The sequence below is a fragment of the Ailuropoda melanoleuca genome, chromosome 14, assembly GCF_002007445.2.
Source record: "Ailuropoda melanoleuca isolate Jingjing chromosome 14, ASM200744v2, whole genome shotgun sequence".
Classification (NCBI taxonomy): domain Eukaryota; kingdom Metazoa; phylum Chordata; class Mammalia; order Carnivora; family Ursidae; genus Ailuropoda; species Ailuropoda melanoleuca.
This window is the reverse complement of record NC_048231.1, coordinates 6,602,484-6,616,783: the sequence shown is the minus strand read 5'-3', so window position 1 is coordinate 6,616,783 and position 14,300 is coordinate 6,602,484.

Genomic DNA, 14,300 nt, shown 5'->3' with positions numbered 1-14,300 from the left:
CTTTTCTTTTCTTTCTTTCTTTCCTTTCTTTCTTTCGAGGGGCACCTGGCTGGCTCAGTCAGTAGTGCTTATGATTCTTCATCTCCGGGTTGTGAGTTCAAGCCCCACACTAGGCATACACCTTGCTTAATTACAAAGAAAAAAAGAAAAAAGAAGTTACCATGAACATTTCATGATGAAGGTGAGAACAAGTTTTGATTGATTTTTGAAGAAATAGGAATTTTATTACTAGTTGTTTTTTATTACTAAGAGATAATTGATTAATGTTGAGTGGTTTGTTGTTCCTCTTCTTAATAGAGGATTAAAACAAACAGTAAGGCATAGTCCACTGGAATCCTTTCTACCTTTGTGATGTATGGAGAGAATATGCAAGTAGGACCTGAAGGTCTATGTGATACTGAAGAGAAGGTATAAGGGAACAGGGCTGTGAGAGCTGAGATTTGAGGCAGTGGCTAGAAAATGAATTATTGGAGTTTTATATTTCCGGTGTGGAGCGATTTCTGATGATGACCAAACCCCGGGTTGTTTCTGGATCTGTGTGTGAAAGGTTGAAGTGGGATAGAGACAGTCATTGCTGGTACACTGGTCCTCAAATAAAGTTCCCTGATTTGTAGCATTTGTTGATTTTTATTGTGTAAATACTGCCACTATGGCTGATTTCAAGTTACCAACATGTTATTAGTGTGGGGCTAGAAAGAGATATGAACAATCAGCTCGCAGGACATGGAATAAACTGGCTTCAACAACACATCACTGAATATAGGTGAAGGTTACTGAAGTTAAATAGGCATACTAATCACAAAGCTCTATTGTTAGATGGGCCATCTACCTGGCTATTGAAATCTAGGATTATGGCATGAATTTGATATTGAAGAGGAATGTGAACAAGTTTCCTAAATCTTCATTGCGTGAATAAGAGTTGGAGAGTGGTCAGTTGGTAAGAATGCATGAGAAGAGTAGGTTTTATAGGAGCCCGGGGTTGGAGACGTGGGGAGGGATGTTGTCAAGGAAGTAGTGGAAATGTTATTCAGATACCTTCAATTAACTCTAATAGCTGGCTTTTGTAATCTGTGTGTAAAGCTCTACATGATCCAATTTGTTGATCATGATAGTTGATAGTAATTCCAATCAAGCAACAAAGAAATCCAATATTCATAATTCACAATAACACCTTCCATTTTTTTCTCACTGTATCTCTCACATTGTAAAACCTCTTTCCCTCCTGTTAAAAGAAAAATTCCCATAATTTACTGATCTAGTAGGCTTTTATTCACCAATTCATGAAACGGGCAGCATGCAGTCTAGCAGAAAAGCTCACCAAGAAGCTGTACAAAATGAAAGACTTATAGGCACAAGGAAGCCGGCACGGGGAAGTCATACTAGGTAAAAGCAGATTGGTTATTGCAAGGTTACTTCCCCTTTGCAGGGAACAAAGGGACGCTTCAGAGCCGGGTTAGGTAACTTGTGTTGAATGGGGAACTGCCGATTAGTTACCTAGGCCTTCCTTTTCTGGGAGAACCAAGCACAGACATTTAGGTAAGGGGTGCTGGGTGGCTCAGTTGGGGAAGCACCTGACTCCTGATCTTAGGACCAATGTGTGGGGCTCAATGCAGAGCTCAATGAGGGGCTTGAAGTCAGGACCCTGAGACCAAGACCTTAGTTGAGATCAAGAGTTGGACACTTAACTGACTAAGCCACCTAGGCACCCTATCACGAACTCTTTTGTTGAAAAGATCTAAATAATAAAAGACCTAAATAATAAAAGATTGATACCTTTAAGAAGAAACTCTTACTATATTATCTAAGAGTTGACAAAGGAGTAAGGAATAGATTCAAAATGAAGGAAAAATCTGGACCTGATAAAAGAGGCTCTAGAGGGATCCATCGCCCCCTTCTACCATATGAGGACCCAGCCAGGATTTCCCAGCCTCCACAGCTGTAAGAAATAAATTTATGTTATTACCCAGTCTGTGGTATTTTGTAACAGCAACTCAAATGAACTAAGACCATAATAATCCCTTATGATTTTTTTAGAGGTTGCATTTCTGACCAGCTGACTTCTGTTCCAAGTCTGGGATATTTGGGGCATCAAAGAAAACCCAGGCAACCAACCACCATATTGTTGCTCAGGTCCCTGGCTGGTCTGCTTTCTTCTCTCCACCTTTCAGAGTCATCTTATGTTTGTTTTATATCCAGTGTCCAGTGTTTTTAGATGTACTGAAGTAGCAGGAGGAATAGGGAAAAGTATATCTACTCTATGTGGCCAGAGTGCAGGTCCCCGTCTTCAGTTTCTGATGTAAGTGTGTGGATTGTGTCTTGCTGAGCTATTGTGGCCAAATCCTTTTTTTTCAAGATGAAGTGTTCCTATTACTGGAAGATCATTATTGTCCATTTGGCAAATCTTCATTACTTCAGTGGCCTGAGATGCTTGGTGAATACAACCTCTGAATATATGTAAATATTTTAAGTTTTGACTTAGAGCAGACTACTTCTATGATAGCCACAGATTTACCCTAATTTCGTTTACGAGTAGGCATTTGTACATGAAAGTTTATTTGACAGATAAAATACGGTAGTTTAACTCTTCAAAGGCAGTTTACAGACATATCTGTTTTGGAATAATTATAGATGTTTCAAACCTGTATTTGATTTCATGGACAAATGAATAAGTGGAAGAGAAACACTGCCAGGAGGGAGTATAAATGTACATTCAAATAACTTTAATGGTTAAATTATGGCTTCAACTCTTACTGACAAGAATGTCAAATCCATTTCTCATAGTTAAATTGATTGGCCCAGTAATCTGAAATAAATGGTCTGAGATTGTGAGTTTACATTTTAAAATCCTTTCAATTTAGTCAGAGGGAGTGGCCACATCTCTCTCTCTCTCTCACACACACACACACACACATACACACATGCACACACTTCTATGGAAAATGTATGGCTGTTCTGCCTAAGAAAAATTCCATGTTCTGATTTTGTTAATAAATTTCCCTCTCTTGTTCACATAGCTTTGCAGCATAAACAATGCATTGTCCTGCACCAAGGATTAGTATGTGTTTCATAGCACAGGTGTGAGACCTGGACGTCGCCAGTATTAAGCATTGATTGTATCATCATGCAATGGTGAGTAGAGGATGTAAAGCTAGGGAAGAAATGTAGGCTTTTAAAATGTGAAGCAAAATCGTTCTGGGATTTTTTGAAATGTCAAGAGGCCCAAATATGAATTTAAGTTAGAGTTTTATAAAATAACGTTAAGTTCTCCTCTTAATGCATTTTCATATAATTTTCTTTAGGCTCCCTCAACACCCTCTAGGCCAGTAGAGCTTCACAATTATTTAAAAATCAATCCCTAAGTCAGTATCCTTTCTCTGTAATTTTAGTATCCTCCAATCTCCTAAGGACAGCTGCAAGTTGAAATGATTTTGGAGAACTGTGAACAAAAATCTAATAAAAGAATGGCTTCATTTTGCAGGGAAGTGTGTATTAGGTAATTGACAGAGAATGACCAGGAACACGGATGTAGGAGTAGGTCAGACAGATTGAATTGTTAAGTATTTTGAACACACTGTAAATGAGATTTTGAAATCAATATGCCATTTTTGTTGCATCTAATAAGAACTTTTAAAGATAAAGGCAAGATGGAAAGATGTAATACTGCTTTGGTTTAGCTGCTAAAGCAAATGGAAGTGCTAAGTTCCCCAGGATCTCTTGAAAAAGGCAGACTACACTCTTATATAATCTTGCCTTTAGAAAACATGTTTATAATCGTATGTGAAATAATTGTACATACATAATAACTGTATATACTGTGGCAATAAACGTGATGCTAATTTTCATCTTGGAACACCTACCTGATTTTTTATTGTTGTTTTAGGGCTGACGTGGGTTTTCTGTAACAGCACTTTTTGTTTTTGAGGTTTATTTTTTAGGGCACCTGGGTGGTTCAATTGGTAAGCCTCTGACTCTTGATTTCCACTCAGGTCATGATCTCAGGGTCCTGGGATTGAGCCCTGCTCTGGGATCTGTGTGCTCAGTGCAGAGTCTGCTGGAGATTTTCTCCCTCTCCCTTTGCACCTCCCTCGGCTCTCGCATGCACGCGCTCACACGCACTCCCTCAAATAAATAAATAAGATCTTTAAAAAAAATAAAGTTTATTTTTTAGTAATCTCTATATCTGACGTGGTTCAAACTCATAACCCCAAGATCGAGAGTCATATGCTCTTCCAACTGAGCCAGCCAGGGACCCCCCCATAACAGGTTTTGGCTGGACACAAACCTACTGAGGTTTCTCCATCCTTTATTACGCTGCATTCAAACAGAGGAATTCAAAGCAGCCCTGAGTAGATCTCAAGGAACTAGTGTCCTAAGTGGAACAGGAACATTTGGTTCCTTACCCAATAGCCATTTCCTTCTTTTGTTGTTGTTTTTGTTGTTGTTGTTGTTATTGCTAGAGCCCCATGTTTGTTTGGGTTCCGCTCTTTCTCTGCAGTCCTGTGCTTAGAGAAGAGATCAATCCTGGTAGGTGCAAGCTAGATAAGGCCCTTTCCCTTAGCCAATGATTGGTCTAGAGGTGTGACTATCAGCCAGTTTGGCCAAGGAGACATGAGAAATATGCTGGAAGAACTTCTGGGAAGGTTTTCCTTGCTTTCAAAAAAGACCCAGGAAGGAGGTAATCCTCTTTTCTTCTGCACGTTGTGGCTAAATGTGACCCTTGAACTACTCTAACTCTCTAGACTCTAGAAGGAAGTGGGTCACACCAAGGACAGCAGAGCAGAAGATGGAAAGGCCAGGCTTGATGACAACATTGAGCTTCTGAACTTGGAATGAAATTTGGAGCTGCCCTACACCCAGACTTGTTGATGAGATGTTACGTGTCCTTCTGTGTAGGCCCCTTGAGTCAAGATTCTTTATTACTTATAACTGAAAAGATCCTGTTGAAATAGTTTGGTATCACAGCACCCTTGGCTTGTGTAACATCTTCCACTTAGATAACATACTCCTTTAAGCAGTGATGAACATTAATTAATCTTTGTATTCTGTAGGGAGTTTAGAAATGCCAGATTAGTCTGCTTTTACCCATTGTGGTGAAGGAAAAAAGAATTTGGCAATAATAGCTACCATTTACTGAATATCTGCTGCATGTGAGGCACTGTGCCAAATGCTTTAGGTATATTATCTCATTTAATTATCACAAAATGCCTAGGTATTATTGCCACTTTTTTTTTTTAACAAGTAAGGAAACTGAAGCTCAGGAATTTTAATCCACTTGTGCAATATGAAACACTAGTAAGAGGTAGAAAGGGATTGAACAGAAGTCTCTTTTTGATAAACTTATGCACCTAATTTGGCCAATTCCCTTTTATTAGGCATTATGTACTGGTCATTAAGGATGATTAAAAAAAAAAAGATAAAGTCAAAATTGCTTTGTAGCTTTGGAAAATTATCAGGACTGTCTAGCCAGGAGAGAAAAAATGAATGCTGAAGGACTATCAAAAGCAGGCTTCTAAGGGTGCTGTTGCTCGTCTCCCAGTGATGTGTGATGGTGGGAGGGAGACCTGATAGTGATGGAGTCACAGAGGGTGATGGTTAAGGAGCCCAGGGTCTGAGCCAGCCTGCCCGGGATGCATCCTAAGTGCTTCCGCATGCATGGGCCATCAGGTTGGAGAACTGGGATTCTGCGGAATCATGCTGTTGCTGCAGGTGAGCTTTTTAAGGATAAAAGGTGAGAATGGGGCGGGGCGCCTGGCTGGCTCAGTCAGGGGAGTGTGCCACTTTTGATCTCGGGGTTGTAGGTTCAAGCCCGACGTGGGGTGTAGAGATTACTTTAAAAAAATAATATCTTTAAAAAAATGTGAGAGGGGAGAATCATGTTCTACATGAATCCAAACTGAATTTTCTCCTCAAAGCAAAGGGATTTACAGGTTGTTGGGGGTGGGAGGGGTAAGGGATAGGTCCATAATTTAACATAATATGCTGGTTTAGATGAAACTGAGCCCATGGCAGCCTCTATGGCAGCATAGTATAGGCCCCAGGGACAATCTAGCCAAGATTTCCATTCAGGATTCCTTCTACGAGAGAAATAGACTCTCTCAGCCCATGAATTCCATGAAATAAACTGATTAATTCTCTCATCAGTGTTTTCAGGATGGCAATGTCAAGCACCCTAGATCCATTCAAATTTCTGTTCAAGGTTCTGAAACAAATACTGGACCATGATATTACAGCAGAAATAGCTGACCTTCCATGTACGTTTCTTAATGTTGCCCGTTTCCATATCTATCTCCACAAAATATACTGGGAATGGAGGTAGACTTCAGATTCCAGCAATAGTACTGAAAGGCCAGAAGGATCTGAAATCTTAGAAAGGAGCTGGAAGTGAATGAAATAAACTGGTCAGAGAGAGAAGTGGTCCACAGCCCCCATTGTCTTCCCCAGGTAGAGGTCGGGTGTAGCTTGTTCCCAGAAGATGAAATTCTTCCCAAGCCTGAGAGTTCCAGTGCTCTTCCTGACAATCTGTCTTGTGGATTTCAGACTTGCCTAACCAGTCCCCATGATCACATAAGCCAATTCCTTGCAACAAATCTCTTTTTTGTTCTGATTCTCTGCTTGAACCCTGGTTGATAAACAGTGATGAAGAGAAACGAGAAGCTAGAAAAGAAAAAATGTTATGCCTAGAGAAATAAAGATAAGGATGACAGGAAATCCCTCATCACCACAATCACCAAAATACACAATTGAGAAGATAGTTGTACAACATCCTTAAAATAACAACAAAAAATTGTCAGCCTAAAAATTACAAATATTACAAAGTACAAATATCTTTCAGAAACGAAGGTAAAACAAATATGTTCCAGGCATATAAAAGTTAAAAGAAATAATCACTCAGATCTGCACTATAAAAAAATACAAATAGTTTTTAAAAATAGGCTTTAATTTTTAGAGTAGCTTTAAGTTTATAAGAAAATTGCACAGGAAGTAGAATTGCCTTATATCTCCTCTCCCATCCCACAATTTCCCCTATTATTGACATTTTGCATCAGTGTGATACATTCATTATTATAAACCTATATTGACATATTTTTTACTAGTGTCCATAGTTAGGGTTTACCTTTCATGTTGTACCGTTCTATGGATTTTGAGGTAAGCACATTCATGTATCCCCGATTACAATATTACACAGAATGGTTTCACTGCCCTAAAAATGCTCTGTGCTCCCCCTCCTCTCCCTGAACCCCTGACAGCAACTGATCTTTAAACCGTCTCCATAGTTTTGCCTTTTCCAGAATGTTGTATGGTTGTAAGCACATAGTACGTAGACTTTTCAGACTGGTTTCTTTCACTTAGAAATACACATTTAAGGTTCCTCCATATCCTTTTTGTGGCTAAATAGATCATTTCTTTGTTTTTTTTTCTTTTAAATGGTAATTTCTTAAAAGATTTTATTTTTAAGTAATCTCTACACCCAGCATGAGGCTCAAACTCAGAATTGTGAGATCAACAGTCAAATGCTCTATCAACTGAGCCAGCCAGGCGTCCCTCATTTCTTTGAAATGTAAGTTTTTCAGGCAGAAGGAAAATGATTCCAGATAGAAATCTATCTCTCTGCTGGAAACCATATCTACACCAGAAATGCTAACTATATGGGTAGATATATATGATTTTTTAATTTAAATATCTTCAAAAGACAACTGGCCTTTTAAACAAACAAAACATAGTATGGAATTTATTTATTTATTTATTTATTTTANTAATTTAAATATCTTCAAAAGACAACTGGCCTTTTAAACAAACAAAACATAGTATGGAATTTATTTATTTATTTATTTATTTATTTATTTATTTATTTATTTTAAAGATTCTATTTATTTATTTGACAGAGAGAGAGACAGCCAGCAAGAGAGGGAACACAAGCAGGGGGAGTGGGAGAGGAAGAAGCAGGCTCATAGTGGAGGAGCCTGATGTGGGGCTCGATCCCAGAATGCCAGGATCACACCCTGAGCCGAAGGCAGACGCTTAACGACTGCGCCACCCAGGTGCCCCCATAGTATGGAATTTGTAACATAAAATTATAAATCCTAAAGAACACAGAAGAAAAGGAAAAAACTCCCAAAGAACTCATGGGGTGAACAGAAAACAAACAGCAACTCATTCTAGGATGAGAGCATTACCTTGATATCAAAACCTGACAAAGATATTCCAAGAAAAGAAAACCACAGATCAATTGCGAAGAAAAGTTTAATCAAATCTAACGGTATGTAGGGGCACTTGGGTGGCACAGTTGGTTAAGCACCCAACTCAGAGTTCTGGCTCAGGTTGGGATCTCAGGGTTGTGAGATCAAGCCCCATATCGGGCTCCCCGCTCACCGTGGAGTCTCCTTGGGTTTCTCTCTCGCTCCCTCTGCCCCTCCCCCCCAAATAAGTAAACCTTAAAAAAAATTTAATGGTATGTAAGAAGGATAATCCATTATGACCACTGGGTTTTATCCTAGGAATGTAAGAGTTCACTTAAAAAAACAATCAACTTCTGAAACCAGTAGTGTACTGTATGTTAACTAAAATTTAAATAAAAATAAAAAAACCCAACATTCACCATATAATAAGAAATAAGAGCCAAATGATTATCTCAGCAGATGTTTTAGTCTTTTCTGTCTGCTTTAACAAAATATAGACTAAGGGACAACAGAAATTTCTTTCTCACAGTACTGGAGGCTAGAAGTCCAAGNTGTGTTCCCTCTCTCGCTGGCTGTCTCTATCTCTGTCTTATAAATAAAATAAAAAATCTTTAAAAAAAAAAATAAAAAAAATAAAAAAATAAAAAAACCCAACATTCACCATATAATAAGAAATAAGAGCCAAATGATTATCTCAGCAGATGTTTAAGTCTTTTCTGTCTGCTTTAACAAAATATAGACTAAGGGACAACAGAAATTTCTTTCTCACAGTACTGGAGGCTAGAAGTCCAAGCTCAAATGCTGGTAGATTTGGTGTGTTGTCTGGCGAGAACCAGCCTCCTGATTCATGGCTGGTACCTTCTCCCTGTGTCCTGCTATGGTAGAGGCAGCAAGGAATATCTCCGGAGCGTCTCTCATAAAGGCACTAATCCCATTCATGAGGATTCCTCCCTCATGACTGATAGCCTCCCACTGCCCCACCTACTAATACCATAGTGATTATTATTTTTTTTTAAAGATTTTTTATTTATTTATTAGACAGAGATAGAGACAGCCAGCTAGAGAGGGAACACAAGCAGGGGGAGTGGGAGAGGAAGAAGCAGGCTCATAGCTGAGGAGCCTGACGTGGGGCTCGATCCCATAACGCCGGGATCACGCCCTGAGCTGAAGGCAGACGCTTAACCGCTGTGCCACCCAGGCGCCCCGCCACCTACTAATACCATAACTTTTAGGGATTAAGATNCTCATAAAGGCACTAATCCCATTCATGAGGATTCCTCCCTCATGACTGATAGCCTCCCACTGCCCCACCTACTAATACCATAACTTTTAGGGATTAAGATTTTTTTTTAAGATTTTATTTATTATTTATTTGAAAGAGAGAGAGAGAAAGAGCGAGCACAAGCAGAGGGAGGGGCAGAGGGAGAAGGAGAAGCAGACTCCCTGCTGAGCAGGGAGGCCGACTCGGGGCTCACTCCCAAGACCCCAAGATCATGACCCGAGCTGAAGGCAGGCATTTAACCAACTGAGCCATGCAGTCACCCCCTGGGGGTTAAGATTTCAACATATGAATTATGAAGAGGGGAACACAAACATTCAGATCACAGTTGACACAAAAAAGCATTTGACAAAATCCAATGTCCACTCCCGGTAGAAATTCTAAACAAACTAGGAATAGAATGGTCTTTATTTATCTTTTTCTAGGTCCTGTGTCCTTGAAATAAAATCTGTCAGAATGCCATGAAGTTTTGTGTTGTCTCTGGTGGCAGAGATGGACATTACTTTGAAGGCAGGACCGAGTTGAACAGAAGCACTTGGGTAAGAAGAAAAGACTAGTTAGTCCAGCTAATTCTCCTCAGAGAGCCAAAATGCAGTAGTTTCTTGCTTAATTGAGTATCATTTTCCTGTAGTCCCATTTTCTTGCTTCTCTTCATGTTCTATTTCATGGTTCCATAGCTATTCAGGAATTAAAACTCTGTGTGTGTGTGTGTGTGTGTGTGNTCCTGTAGTCCCATTTTCTTGCTTCTCTTCATGTTCTATTTCATGGTTCCATAGCTATTCAGGAATTAAAACAGTGTGTGTGTGTGTGTGTGTGTGTGTGTGTGTATATATATACACATATATATGTATATATATTCAAACTTTGTTACTTTGGAATTACAATTTGAAAAACAATTACATTTTATTTTTTATTCTTTATATTAATAGAGCATAAATTATATAAAAATTCAAAAAAATAATTGGTGAATTTCTGAAACAAAGGCAAGAGATATAACTGCTATGGTCTCATTATTTGTGTGTCCTCAAAATTCATATATGGAAAACTAATGCCCAAGGTGATGGTATTAGGAGGTGGAGCGTTTGGGGGTCTTTGGGAGGCGATGAAGTCATGAAGGTGGAGCCTCATGGGGTTAGTACCCTTATAATAAAGACCTCAGCGAGATCCCTCCTGTTGTCCACATGGCAAGTAGGCAGTTTACAATCCAGAAGAGGGCATTTGCTGGAACCTAACCATGCTGGCACCCTGGTCTTGGATTCCCATGTTTCCAGAACTGTGAGAATAAATTTCTGTTGTTTATAAGCCCACCCAGTCTGTGGTATTTTGTTACAGCAGAATGAATAGACTAAAACAATAACTTCTAGGATGTAATTGTAAATTATGTATGTTTTCATGTTAGTACTCATTCAAATGTTATTATTCATCCAAACAGTGTTGTCCTATCAACAGAAGCCTGACATGCATGATAACGATTGAATTCAGTCATCTTTGATTTTTTGCCAACTTTCAGTCCTAATAAACATAGCTTTAGATACACTTTTTCATTTGTGTCATTTCAAAGGTATGTTTGCAAAATACATTTGTACAATAAATACATTTTGTTTAACAATTTGTTGGCTTATTTCTTATGTTTAAAAATTTAAATGTGTAACATGTAAGCCTTCATGTGTACCCTTCTCTTAGGCCCTCAAAATGTTAGGGCCTGAAGGAAGGACTCTTTCAGGTTTTGCTTTGGTAGTCAGCTGTGGAAAGTCACCTGAGTATGAGGTGTCCCTGGCTAATTTCCTCTCCTTCCTTTCATCTCTCTTGTATTTGTTGTGGAAAACTGGGGACAGGGGGAAATGAATCTCCTGGAGATCAGTTTACACACTTTCCCTTTCCAGTGGAGAATCAAAATGGGTGAGGAACGCCTCATGTAACAGAAGAGGCATCATGAAGACCACACTTTACTCAACAACCTGCAAAAAGACTGGCTGCCTTCCTAGCCCCCCTCAGCCCTCAGTGCTGGAGGATGCCTGAAAGTCCACCCTTAGAATTTTATTTTAAGATCTTCATCCTTCTCTTAGTGTCCTGTATTTCAGGAGATTTGATTTTGGGAAAGGAGCAGAGAAGACCTGCATCTCCAGTGCAGCAGGGTAGAAGAACCACAAAGCATGGGGAAGCTGAGACAGAGATGAGGGGAGGTGGGAAGGAGATGAGGGGAGAGGGGAGGTGGGCGGGAAATGAGGAGAGGTGGAGGGGACGAAGGGAGGTGGGAGGAGATGGGGGTAGGTGGGCGGAGGTGAGGGGAAGTGGGAGGAGATGAGGGGAGGTGGGAAGAAGATGGGGTGAGATTAAATGGAGATGAGAGGAAATGGGAAGTAGATGAGGTGATGCAGGATGCAGTTGGGGGAGGCAATGAGAAGGAGAAAAAAGTCTAACTACTCTTGCTGCCATTTTGCCTAGGGCTGCTGGAAGGAAGGGGAACATTTAATTTAATTTAATTTAATTTTTACTTTTATTTAAATTCTAGTTAACATACAGAACAGTATTGGTTGCCAGAGTAGAATTCAGTTATTTATCACTTACATACAACACCCAGTGCTCATCACAAGTGCCCTCCTTAATGGCCCTCACCCATTTAGCCCAACCCCCACCCACATCCCTCCATCAACCCTCAGTTTGTTCTCTGTAATTAAGAGTCTCTTATGGTTTGCCTCCCTCTCTGTTTTCATCTTATTTTATTTTTCTTTCCCTTCTCCTATGTTTATCTGTTTTGTTTATTAAATTCCACATATGAATGAAATCATAGGGTATTTATCTTTCTCTGGCTGACTTATCTCACTTAGCATAATACACTCTAGGTCCATCCATGTTGTTCCAAATGGCAAGATCTCATTAATTTAATTTAATTTATCTGAGAGAGAGCGAGAGAGAGATAGCATAAGCAGGGTGAGGGGCAGAGGGAGAAGCAGGCTATCCACCGAGCAGGGAGTCCGATGTGGGACTCGATCCTGGGACTCCAGGATCATGACGTGAGCCGAAGGCAGATGCTTAACTGACTGAGCCACCTAGGCACTCAATTTCATTTGTTTTTTATGACTGAATAATATTCCGTTGTATATACATATACCACATATTTTTTAAAGGTTTTATTTATTTATTTGTGAGGGAGAAAGCAAATGAGAGCACAAGAGCAGGGGGAGGGAGAAGCAGACTCCCCACTAAGCAGGGAGCCCAATGCTGGGCTCCATCCCAGGACACTGGGATCATGACCTGAGCAGATGCTTAACCGACTGAGCCACCCAGGCACGTTCTATACCACATCTTCTTGATCCATTTATCAGTCTATGGAAATTTGGGCTTTCTCCATGGTTTCACTATTATTGATAATGCTGCTATAAATATCAGCATACATGTACCACTTTGAATCTGTATTTTTGTATCCTTTGAGTAAATACATAGTAGTGCAATTGCTGGATTGTAGGGTAATTCTATTTGTAACTTTTTGAAGAATCTTCATACTGTTCTCCAGAGTGGCTGCGCCAGTTTGCATTCCCACCAACAGTGCAAGAGAGTTCAGAGGGGAGTGTTTTAGAAGTCAGGTTTGGCAGTGAGAGGGAGTGAGTGAGTGTTTGAGCAGCTCAGAGAGGACCCTGTGTATGCTGATACTTGAAAACATGAGCTGTGGAATGAGACAGATGGGCTCAAATCCATTGGACATTTTTGAGCTATTTGGCCTTGGGCAGGCTGTTAACTTACGTGACTCTCAGTCTTCTCATCTGTAAAATTGAGCAGCATACTTGGACCTAGTTTATATGATTAATGCAAGGACTCATGAGGTGTCATTCAGTAAGTACTTGCTAGTGTGCCTAGCATACTGTAAGTAAATTAGTTATTGGAGGAGCACCTGGGTGGTTCAGTCGTTGGGCGTCTGCCATCGGCTCAGGTCATGATCCTAGGGTCCTGGGATCGAGCCCCGTAGGGCTCTCAACTCTGCGGGAAGCCTGCTTCTCCCTCTCATACTCCCCCTGCTTGTGTTCCCTCTCTCGCTGTCTCTCTCCCTGTCAAATAAATAAATAAATAAAATCTTTTAAAAAAAATTATGGTTATTGGATAATTACCTCTGCAGACCAAGAATAAGTAATCTGAATAGATTGCATAAATTGTCTTTAACTGTACTCAGCCAAGCCTATTTCTGTTCTTACTCGGGAGCGTTTCAACCCTAGAAAACAGGTCTTTGAAGAAGGAAAGGGGTTTGGCTCTACCTTTTGTCTTGTCTAGGCTTCCTGCAGTCTTGCCCCACATTGCCACTGGAACAATCCTGTATTTTATTATTATTTTTTAAAAAGATTTATTTATTTAGAGAGAGAGAGCGAGCACGTGCAAATTGGGGGAGGGGCAGAGGGAGAGATTCCTCAAGCAGACTCCCCGGGGAGCTTGATCTCAAGACCCATAAGAGCATGACCTGAGCTGAAACCAAGAATTGGAAGCTTAACCAACTGAGCCACCCAGGTGCCCCTGGAACGATCCTTTAAAATGTGAATCTACTTGTTAATTTCCTGTTAAAGTCTTTAAATGGCTATTTGCCTACAGAAGGTGAAAGCTCTTTAGCTTGGCATAGAAGGTTCTCCTGGACCTGGCCTCCAATGAGCTTTCCTGCTTCCATGTCCTCTCCCCCACAATCAGAGTAAGTGCCTCTTCCTGTGCTTGCTAGCACACCGTGCATGCTTCTACACACGGTTATTGTATGTGTAGTGAATTTCCTCCCAAGAAACTGAACACAGGACCTGCCTCATTCATTTCTGCTTTACTAGTTTCCAATGTTTTTTTTCAATTAGGAAATACCTTTACATGGTTCGCAA